The sequence below is a fragment of the Oryzias latipes genome, chromosome 12 (assembly GCF_002234675.1).
Source record: "Oryzias latipes chromosome 12, ASM223467v1".
Classification (NCBI taxonomy): Eukaryota; Metazoa; Chordata; class Actinopteri; order Beloniformes; family Adrianichthyidae; genus Oryzias; species Oryzias latipes.
This window is the reverse complement of record NC_019870.2, coordinates 14,937,938-14,949,542: the sequence shown is the minus strand read 5'-3', so window position 1 is coordinate 14,949,542 and position 11,605 is coordinate 14,937,938. Positions and strand designations below refer to the sequence as shown.

Below are 11,605 nucleotides of genomic sequence, written 5' to 3'. Positions count from 1 at the left end.
TAATCCATGGACACCAGTGAAGATCACAAATCATTGAAGAAAAAAGGTTCAGCGCACTGTCTAGTGGGTCTGGATGACCCAACTCCCAATGTTAAAGTGCCTTGGATAGCACAAGGGTTAAAACTACGAGTGAAATCCTTTGCCCCTTTTTCCAAAATAAGTTTAACCTCTAAGATCCTAAGCGTAAAAAGCAAAAGGGCAAATTGTGTTTGAGCTTTTGTCTCATTCCTCCTCTGTCCTCTGCTTTCTGATAATATAAAGCCAATATCTTAGCATTTAGTAGACTTTGGATTTTTTTTTTTTTACAATTTTTCTTTTAAATAATTGTTTCACTAGTGTTATACTAAACCTGTTCAACATAAAGAAAAGCACTTCAATTAAGTGTGTCTACAGTCTTTTGATATTTTGTTGATTTTATCTGCATCTGTACAACCTCTGGGTTTGTAGTCACAGATTGAAATGAATGACAATGAGTTAAATCTCACTGATCCTTTATCAACTGAACCTTTCTTCTGGGACCTTTTATGATGCTCTCACTTGCACAGAAAACTCACCACTCTTCTCTTTTCACAGGGTTAGAAAGCATCAGAAACATGAGCCTGAACTAGAAGGATGATAGAATCCCCGCCCACAAAATCCTCAGGACACCAAGGATCCACTTTGAACGTCCCACTGCCAAAGACCACAGGAAAGTTTTGGAGCCCATTTTCTGAAAGGTCAGACCTGATTTTGCTGCACGAAGGAGACATGCAGCCAGGGTTTAACGTTGAGGCTGATTAGAGAGCCTGCGTGTGTCACAGTGAGATCTAGAAACACCTGAGTATTACATAACACCTTAATGCACGAACATCAGTGAAAACAATTCTTCAGAATGAAAGCTGGAAAACTATGCCATAAAAGCAAACTTTGAGCAGACTTTGAAGTTTCTGCTATGGTCACAAAGGATTAGTCCGAATAGATTGATGTGTTATTGCAAAACTGATGGAAATTAAGTTTTTATACAAGGTATTTTATTTTGATTCCACACCCACATAAATAAGTTAGACAAAAACAAAGATTTTTGATTAAAATAAAGGTATTAGCTTACCTTTTTCCTTGTATTTTTGAATAAATTACAAGGGGACTTGCAAAAATGATATTTCATGTAAATGTTTTTTCAGTTTTTATGATGCTTTTGTTTTATCACAATTAATCTTAACAGATTTTGTTCTACTTGGCTTCTTCATTGTTTTCGTTTTGTCATATTTAAGTTTCATCTTTTTGGTTGTTTGAGTTCATTTTAACCTTCCTCCTGTGTTAGGGTCGCCACAGACCCCTTTTCAGTTTTAAAAGCATAAAAGTACCAGAAAACATTGCTACATATTGAGTGATCATATTCGATTTAACTGATTTAAACTAACTAACTAACACTTTTATAGATTAAAATTGAGAAAAAAGGAGTTATACATGAAAACAGCATTATCCAAGTTCATTGGCATATTAACAATCTTCCACACTTACATAAGCAAAGTGATGTATTCCCTTTCACAGTGCCTAATGGTCATTGCAGCCTAGATGACGATAAGCATATTTAAAAGATTATGACAATAATCAGAATTTTCAGGAAACAATGCAAATTATTTTTTTAGATGTTTCTTCAGCAGAACAGGAAAAGAAAAAAACACTATGTCAGAAAAAGTAAATCAGCAGACTACATTTCAATCTGTCAATATCTTTTACGGTGATTTATACTGCAGTAAACACTCATAGTGATTTCATCAACTTCATTAATTAAGTTGAAATGTGTCTTGAAATTGAGTCATGATGGCATCTGGACTTAAAATGTTCTTTCTTCTTAGCCACTCATTTTGAGTTTGTACTGGATTTTGGCTGGGAACCGTTAACTGTAATTCAAAGATGATTTCATGGCCCACTAAGTGAGTCCTCATACTTTATTTTAATCAGCAAAATACATTGTCTTCCTGTCAATTCAGTGTAATATGTTGAATAGAGAAAAAAGAACAAATTAAAACAAATGTTTAACTGCAAAGACTTGAATAGTCTGTGATAGTGCCTGACTCAAAACATGTGGAAGCTTAATTTGTAAAGGAATTAGTTGTGAACAGCATTTGTTTTTGCAAATCTGTACTTTAGGAATTTATCAAATTAATCAACTAAATTTTTTGTGTCTTTTTAGTTTATTGCACATCTTTCCAGCTTTGTCTTACTTATTGAAGTGAAAAAATTATTTTGGACATTTGTGCATCTAACTTTTCTCTTGTTTTATTTTCTGAAAATCAAAAGAGACCACAGACTTGATTCTGCAGGAGATAACACAAAAACACACACAAAAAACACACATCAGTGATGTTGAACAAATACCAGCAGAATCAGAAATAAGGAAATGAAAGCCTCTCATTCTTGTGTTTGATCCTGTCATATTTTCTGTGTAAACATGTTTTTTTTAAGCAGTCTGACATACTTAATGGGACATCAAGCATGCCCTTTTTTGAGAAAATATTGCCTTTGACACCCAAACACAACAGAGCGTAACTATTTCTAACAAAACACACAGCTTCCCGCCAAATGCAACAGTTCATTAAAAAAGTTTTTTTGACCAGCTGGAGGAACGCTGCAAAGAAAAGCCAACGCTGGGATCTAGCTTGCCCACATCTGGATCTGCAAGTGACGTGAAGGGACATGACTGTTGGTCTGTCGTCCAAACCCTATCACACCATTTCCATTGCATTGATCCGATTCTGTTGTAGTTATTTATTATAGTGCAAAAAAATAACTGAATATGAACACAAATACATTTAAAAAAAACTCCACTGGGACTTTTTTGCTCTGAAAAATTGAACTCAGAGCCATGAATGACACTGTGGTTGCCAGTTCTACTCTCCTCACCACACTAAAGAGAATCTGAGGTTGATTGGTTTGGACTAAAGAGAGCAAAGCCACCAGCAAATCTGTGGTTCCTATAAACCAGCTGTCATTTCTAAGAGTCTAATAAAGCCACATCTATTCAGGGTTAGAGAGGTTTCCCCCCCAAGTTTTTGGCTTTTTATTCTGGCGCTTTTGTCCACTGAGAAAGTAAAAGTATGTGTCAGCATTTTTTTCAGAGTTGGAAGAAAAGATGTGTGTCAAAGAACAAAGCATCAATATAAAATGGTTGTTGTAATAAATAAACACCAAAAAAGGGAAATTCCTAGACAGATTTGTAGAGGTGTACATTATATCACAGATAACTTTTATGAAATCTGATAAAAAATTATAACAGGCCACATTTTTAAGCCCAATACATTTTTCATTTAGCAAAAGGAAATGAAGAATAATTGTTACTATACACAAACATACAAACTTAAATATGGTTATTGATTACTTTCTCTACCCTGAAAGCAAGTTTTGGGGACATAAAGCATTATTTTGTAAAGAGCCAGCTCCTTTTTTTTAATAATCCAAAATATTTATTTGTATTTTAACCAGGTATAAATAAGGGTTTCTAAAATACTGTAATACTTTATCTTGATCACATTTTTTAGAAAAAGGTTCATGGTTCACAAATTGACATGTAAATAACTTTTGCTGCTTTTGATCACGACATTGAAGGTTATCATGTCAGAGTATATCCACACTTTTTGGCGAAAACTAAACAGAAGAAATGTTTTTTCCCTTCTTATATAACTTATTTGGACAATTCCAGCAGGCACTAATGTTAAAAAAACCTTGAACCCGTAAAGGGGTTCCTTAAAAGAGGCAGTACAGTGCAGTCAACCAAACACGGCGCTCATGTAAACTATGACATCACCGAGACATCTTCTGCTCCCGCTGAAAGTCCTAAGTGCATCGCTCCAGTCCTCATCAGTGCTTTGAGTTTGGAGACCGCACTCTTCACCTACACTGCAGTGGAAACATCACACGACCCATCTTCTCCATCAGTGCCTTTTTGTGAGGTCTCACAGAGCATGTTTGTTTGAAATGAAGCAGGCATTGTTTGACTCTAAACAGAGGACAGGAAAAAGAGGAATAGAAAAAGAGGGTGAAACCTGTTCCTTAGATGATGTTCTGTCTCAAAATCTGAGCGTAATTGAAGTTAACAGGAGAATTAACCTCCACTTCAAGGTCCCGCAGTGGGTGTTTGTGCATCAACATGTCATATCATTTCAGTAGCGGCTTAACTACTCTGGTTATGGAAGAAATTATGGGAAAAAAAGGTAGGCTTGCAGGGGTTTATATCCAATGTTTTTGCAAAACTGAAGGTAATGATGACAATATGGAAAGTAATCATTAGAAAACTTTATAAAAAAGCAACATAAGGACATTCACAACACATCAGTTATGGAAACAAAATAAGGACCAGTTATCCCCCCCAAAATCCATCCATCCGTCCGTCCATCCATCCATGCATCCATCCATCCATAAATGCATCCATCCATCCATCCATCCATCTTCCCAGCTTACCTGGGTCGCGGGGGGAGCAGGGGGGAGCAGTCTAAGCAAAGATGCCCAGACCTCCCTCGCCCCGACCACTTCTCCAGCTCCTCTGGGGGGAGCCCCAAAATATTAGTTTAAAAAAATATATTAAAAAAAACAGTATTGCAAAAAAAAAAGCATTTATGACAAATATAGAGTGGCTTTGTATATTATTCCAGTTTTAAGAATAATGACTTCAAGCTTGTTTTTAATGCTTGTTATTTCAATATGGGTGTAAGAAGAAGGGGAATTTCCAGTATGTTTTAGGGAAAGTCACCATGAGTAATAGTCGTAATTTATTAGGAACATTTTATAATAATAAAAAGCAATTGCAAATCAACTGTTACCAACTGAGTAATGAAACTTCCTAAAACACACTGATCATTTGTAATGAATTCAAAAGTGAACTTGAAGTCTTCTAATAAAGATTGGGACACGAAGGCTGATGCAACATGAATAGTCTCGCAATCTTCTTTTAAAAGTGTTTTATTACTATGCTTTTTAGTTACTTATTTTTAGGTGTTTTAACAGCCTTCATTGTTGGACTTTAGTCAACTTTTTTATTTGTGTTAAAGCACTTTTTAAACAAAGGTATTGTTATTATTATTCATTTTTCTTCATTTTTTATTTTATTTTATAATCCTTTTTTCATTAGTGAAAAATACAAAGTGCTGAACAGCCACTTCTCATGATAATACCATAACTTTGTTCATTATTTCTAGATTTAAGCTATTCATTGATGTTACTGCTTTGAAATCACAGTGCAATCACTGTTGAGCTCTGCAGAAATTTGTAAGAGTGATCTTGTGGTCACCTTAAAGCACTTCAGGAGGTTAAAAACCAAATTCTCTGTCTTTGGACTCACAGGAGGATGAGAAAGGAGAAAAAGAAACAACCCTCTGAATGGATGTATTTAAACTTTAAAGAAAAAGAAAAGACATGTACCAGACTGAGACCGCCCACACCCACTTTAACTAGCTCGAGATGCTAGAGTGTAAACAAAGTGTTGAGAACCTGCATGAGGCTTGCTGTAAGTTCAAAGTGTCTTTGATCAGGGTACTAATTGTAATGGTCTGTAAAAAAAATCCAAGCTGGAAATTGCAACATGTACTTTTTTTGTTCGGGAAGCTCTGAATGGCCAGGAGATCAGATCAGAAAATCATTACATTTTTCTTGGAGAATTAATAGTTTGATGATAAATTTTAGGCATTCTCACAGCATGTAAGACATCTCACTCATTTGGATGTATACTTAACATTTAGGCTTTGACATTATCTAATTTATTTAATAATCCAACAAAAACAATAAATCTCTGAGAATAGCTCAGTATTGCCTCCAAATAATTATACAGTATTTTGTTGTTTTTGTTTTTTTTACGTTGGATTTATTATAAAAGGAATATTGGCGAAAGATTAATACAATTATTGAAACTATTGTATTTCTTAGTATGTATGTTTTTTTCCTTACTGTCAGTTTCACCTTAAAATCTGTTTTTGTATCTCTATTTTTTAATCTGCACAATGCAAGTTTTATCATTCAATTTTTTTTCTTTTTGGCAATTTTACTCTGTCCTCACAACCACATTTCCATTTTAACCTGAGGAACATAAATACCATTTTCAGCAAAGCATAAAAGGACAATGGGAACCCCTGAGAGAAAGGAGAGTTTTTTTGCAGCAACACAAAAAATGTTTACACTATGCAGATCTCCACAAAAATATAATGCATCAATTCCAGTGACATAAAAGTCTTGAGCAAGCATCCTCCATCCTCTAAGTGACGTATGCTGTAATAACTAAACCAACTTTTCAAATAGGTGAAATATATTTAAAAAAAACAGTTTATGGAAATTTGAAATGTTGGAGCACATCTTCATAAATCAAGTTGAAATCACGACAGGCCTGTAGGATTTCATAAGTTGTTCTGAGGAGACTCTCTGCTGATCTTCTCTGTGAGCCATTCATTCATGAGCCGGATCGTGGCTCTACACTAGAGAATCTGAGTGGAAAGTCTTGATCTTGCCAGCTTCCTCGGCAGGCGCAGCATGATATGGGACAAATCGGTTTTCAAAGTGGAAAAAAAAGGGGTCGAAAAATGTTTTACTGTGAGAAGTGGTTGGTCTAAGTCAGATGTTGTGAGAGAGCAGTTGCAGAAACTCCTCCAGTAAACACCTGGAAAACTGGTCTCCACACAGGAGATGGGCATTTAAAAAAAGTCAAAAAGCTATTAGGCTGCTTATCTTTTCATGTTTTAATCAATAAAAAGACCTGACAACCAATTTTAAAAGATTAAGATATTTTTCAACAACAAGAACAAGATTGTTTGCATGCTTCTTGTAAGGAACACTACAAGTGTGTATTGCACAGCAGAATTACCAGTGTGAATGTAATTATTGCTATTTAAGTTTGTACTCTTTTTCAGAAATTCCTCTAGTACTCCCAAGAAAGTATCCTTTTGAAATTGTGCTGTAAACATGTTTTAATAAAAAAAAAAATTAAGAAATCACAGCTGAAAATTGATTTAAACATTCACACATGGTTCCATCTTGACTTCAAGTTTGACATTACTCAAACCTTTAAAAACTCTTCCTAGCATCAGCGTCATAAGTTAGTTCTTATAAATATTGCTATTTTAATGAACGATTCCAATGTTTCATGTGCTTTTAAGTAAAAGAATATTTATTTGTGTCACTTGCTTGGTGCTTTCCAGTATGGCTCTATTAAAAAAAAAAAAAAAAAATCTTTCAATATATCATAGATTAAGAAAAATGGGAAGAATAACCCAGGGTGATCCCTGCACTAAATCTGAACTCTGAACTGGTCTGCACTGTGTTACATTAAAGTCAGCTGATTTAAATTATAGAGCTTTATTTTGGTGACAAAGATTCAATGGGGAATCCGAGCGACTTTTTTTCCTGACAGTTTTTCAAACTAAAAAAATAGAATTTTACCAGAAAATATTATACGTAAGCTAATGTGGTTGATTGTTGTCCTCAATGTTTCCTTGATTCTTCTCCCTTTTTGTGATGAGATGCCTAACAAAAAATGAATTGGCTCACACAGGAAGACATCTTTCCCTTCCCCTGCCCTAATATTCAGCCCTAATTTTTCTCAGTATTATAAACCTAAAAGTGTACAACTGGGTTTGAGGTCAGGCTAACATGCACCTTTTTAATTTGAAAACCGGAATATAGCAAAGGCAGAACAAATTGCTTTGCTTATTACCTATATGATGGGTTAGCTTGTCCTGGACCGTTTCACTCCTAAAATACTGGAGGCATGACAGTAACTTTATTAAACTGCCAGTTGCCATTTGTTAAGGCAAACTAACTTAATCAAAACATTAGAAGAGAAAAAGAAGAAAAACCAAGTAATAGCACAGCCACACCTTCTCCTCTCTGTTGCAGCACTCCACTTGTTCCTTTGACACTGTCAGTTCCATGTACATGATGAGGAACAGAGACAGCAGACAGTGACCTCATAAGTTTGTACTTATCACTTTGTGACTGTGTGGTACTTGACTTTAATTCGATCCATCTTACAAAATCCACGTGATGTTTGGGAGATTTATACAAAAAAAAACCTTCTCAACGTGAACGTGTGATTGTGATTTAAGCTATTTGTTGAAACATATGAATGTGTTTAAATCAATAGCAGATGTTAAAAGGATTCTCTGTCAAAATAGCCTCATTTTCAAGGCACAATTTTTCTCTGTTTAATGTAAGCATGGCGTTCAACCAAATCTTCCTTAAAAGCAGTAAATATGTGAAAAACAGCCTTTTGAACTGAGCCAGACTGGACTGTCAAATGTACAATTTCTCAGTGAAAGACATATAATAATTCTCATGAAGGTTTTTAAAAAGTTGCTGTTTTTGTTGTATACTAATGTGTTAGAAGTACACACTTTCATTTGTTAACCTGATAATATTAGAATCTTGTGCCACAATAATCTGAATAATCTTCGTTGGGATTAGTGTATAATATTTACTTTTTCACTGATAACATGTTTTATATCATAGCGACCGTGAAAATAATAAAAGGTGTAACATGTTTAGGGTTGGGATTATAGCTACATTTGCTTCTTCCCACTACTTCCCAAGCTCTTCGTGACTTTTTATTCAACAAATATTATATTTAACCCTTGTGCTATCTTAGATGACCCCACCCTTACTTTGACGTGTCCTCCCTACCATGACAAAGGTGGATAAAGGTGGAAAGATTTCATGTAATCCATGGACACCAGTGACGATCACAAATCATTGAAGAAAAGGTTCAGAGCACTGTCTAGTGGGTCTAGATGATCCAACTCCCAATGTCACAGTGCCTAGGATAGCACAAGGGTTACAGGTATCAATGATTTTATTTGACATGTCCATATGTTTGTTTATGCTTAACATAAATTTATATTGGTGACATTAACATGCATTTGTTTTTTTTTCCCAGTCACTCTATGAATATATAGGCTCACCTCAAGTCTAAGTCAAAACTGCCTTGTGGTGGATATGGTCTGTCTGTGGGTGAAAAAACGTATGGGCATGCAGGTGGCCCGCCAAAAATGTTTATATTGTAGAATGCTTGGTGAGCACCCAGACCAAAATCATGCACATTTTTTCCTATTGGCATGATGTGGGCGACAGGTCGCAGTGAACACTTACACCTCATGCAAGGGTAAGTAAGGGTTAGATGCAGGCGTGTCATATGGATTTTTCATTTTTTACACCCCCAGAAACCTGCGCACTGAACAAGGGGCCCATTAGTGCAGTTCAAGAGAAAGGTGCATGCTTCTTGTGTGCGGTCCATGCTTGAAGCCTGATTTTAAGAAATGAAGAAACTAGTGTATTTAATTTGTGGATCCTACAGGCATCCACACAGGCACTTACATGTCACTTGCACTCCTGTATTTGCACCATTTGTGCGCAGTCACCAAGGAGTCAGTCCGCATACCTCGCTATTGACGAGAGTGTGGCGTAAGGACACCGTACAACAGTGTCACAAGTATGTTATAAGTGCATGTAACTTACATTAGCCTTACAATAACTTCATGAAACATTTACCACACGCACAACAATCATACATTCCATTTTAATGGCATCTTTTAAGGTGGCAACACGAGGCTCTAGGGACACCTGAGCTCCCTTTGAGATGTGGTCACACTTGTCTATGACTCTCCATGGGCAACCCAAAAACCTGCAGTACCTGTACGGGTCAACCCCACTGGGATTTCCATCATAAAATGAACCCATTAAGCTGGACTGAATTGTACCATCTTTGGGCTCCTGTTTTTTGTAGGTTCATAGAAAAATTGAACAGACCGGTTAGGGCAGAGCTACTGCGGAAACCCGTTGATTGGCTAAAGGTCATTCCGACAAAAATCTTCTCTCAAATAACATTAAATGCTTAGGATATACTAAGTACCAAAAGCCAAGTGAAAAAATATGAACTACTGGATTACCTCAATTGTTGTTGTTGTTGTTAGCTTCAACCCACATGCGCAGTGATGGTCTAACTTTGAGTGGAAACGCCCACCTGAATAGCCTGGACCATTCTAAACCGTACTGCACTAGACCATACTGGACCATACTGGACAATTCCGCTCAGTGGAAATGGGGCTAAAATGTACAACAGAGGTGCGGAGGGACTCCAACAGAAGCAACACGGCCACCAAACATCTCCCAATACATAACAGTTAGTTTACTTTTGCTTGTGTATTTATCTCATTTGCTTAATCAGATATATTTAATTATTAAAAAAAAATCCAGGGCAGCAATAGTTAATGTTGCTTTCTTATATCAGAGCAGCCAATAAATTAGTCTTTATTTGATCTGTGTCAGGCCCTAATGCCTCAAATGTTGACTCTACTGTCAGGGAGCCAGTGATCAAGGACTAATGGAGGCTTTCTTCTGCCACAGCTGCCTCCAGCAACTTAGGTCTGAGTCTGAATCCTGCCAGTGGAGTTGTAGGAAAGATGGCCAATAAAAACAACAAATGTCTTTTCATTTTGACTGCAGGCATGTTCCTCTCTGGAGTCCAGGGTGGAGGGAAAACAGTGAGTGAAGAGGAGAGGGATGAAGAAAGTAAACAGAGTATGTGAGGAACATCGAAGATGGGACAAGAAACAAGAGAAACAGTTGGGCTCGGTTCTTGTTCCAGCTCTGGAAAATGTTTTATAGCTTGATCCAAGCCTTGTCTTGGATATTAATACAAAATACATGTTTACATTTTTGTTTTTATCTCTGTTTGGGGACTGCAGTATGATAAAGCAAAATCTACTGGACCAACTTACATTTTTGTCAGGATCATTTTTCCTGAATGTTTTTGCTTCTTCTGACACACTGTGTCTTTTTTCTGTCCTCTCATTTCTGTCTCTCCCTCCCACTTCAAACTCCCCTCACTCTTTCCTAACCGATAAACAGAGGCCTCACCTCAGCCGGGGCCAAGGCAAATGTTTGAACCACCTGTTGCAAGAAACCTGAAGCCCTCAGGAGATGTTCAGATGGAGCTGGAGTTGAGGCAATGATCCAGGTATGGGTCACTTCTGAATTTTATTGGGAGGGAGGAGTGGGAGGCAGTGTCTGTACAGGGCTACTTACTCATTACAACAGGTAAAGCAATAAAAGTTACCAAAAAACTGACATATTAATATGTGAAACCCAGTGTAAAACATCTGCCTGGTTAAGCACAACGCGTCACAGGCAAAGTTGTAATTAATTTTTACTATCTTGACTTAAAACTGATTCCAAAACAGGTTTTTTATGACAAGAGCAAGCAATAAAACCGTATTAACAGGCTGCATGTAATGAGGATCATATTTACTGAAATAATGTTTGCAGAGCCTCATAAGAGGGCTTTAGTTTTGGCCATGACTCCTCCTGCTATTGGTCAAAGCCCCAGTTGGGCAATCTGCCACATGAGCTCCTGATGTCAAAACACTTGGTTTGAATTAGTGAACTTAAACTCCCCACAACATCCACCTTAAATCTATGGTTTGGTCATTCTATTGGCTGAATGTTACTTTTGGTTTGAGCTCCACCAGGACAAAAAGTTACCGGTAGATATTCTTGGGATTTTTCTATAGTGCTCTATAGAGTTTGTACTTCCTCCATCCATAAAGAAGAGTAAAAATTAGGATGACTAATTCCACACACAGGGTTTGTA

The 11,605-nt window shown here is 36.6% G+C and overlaps 1 long non-coding RNA gene across 1 annotated transcript; it reads left to right on the top strand.

Annotated features, from left to right (window-relative positions):
• Positions 1-272: 272 nt before the first annotated feature.
• Positions 273-11,117, top strand: LOC105355243. The gene is made up of 3 exons (XR_002874301.1): positions 273-716; positions 10,459-10,533; positions 10,864-11,117. It is a non-coding gene; the product is annotated as an uncharacterized LOC105355243 (long non-coding RNA).
• Positions 11,118-11,605: the final 488 nt, after the last annotated feature.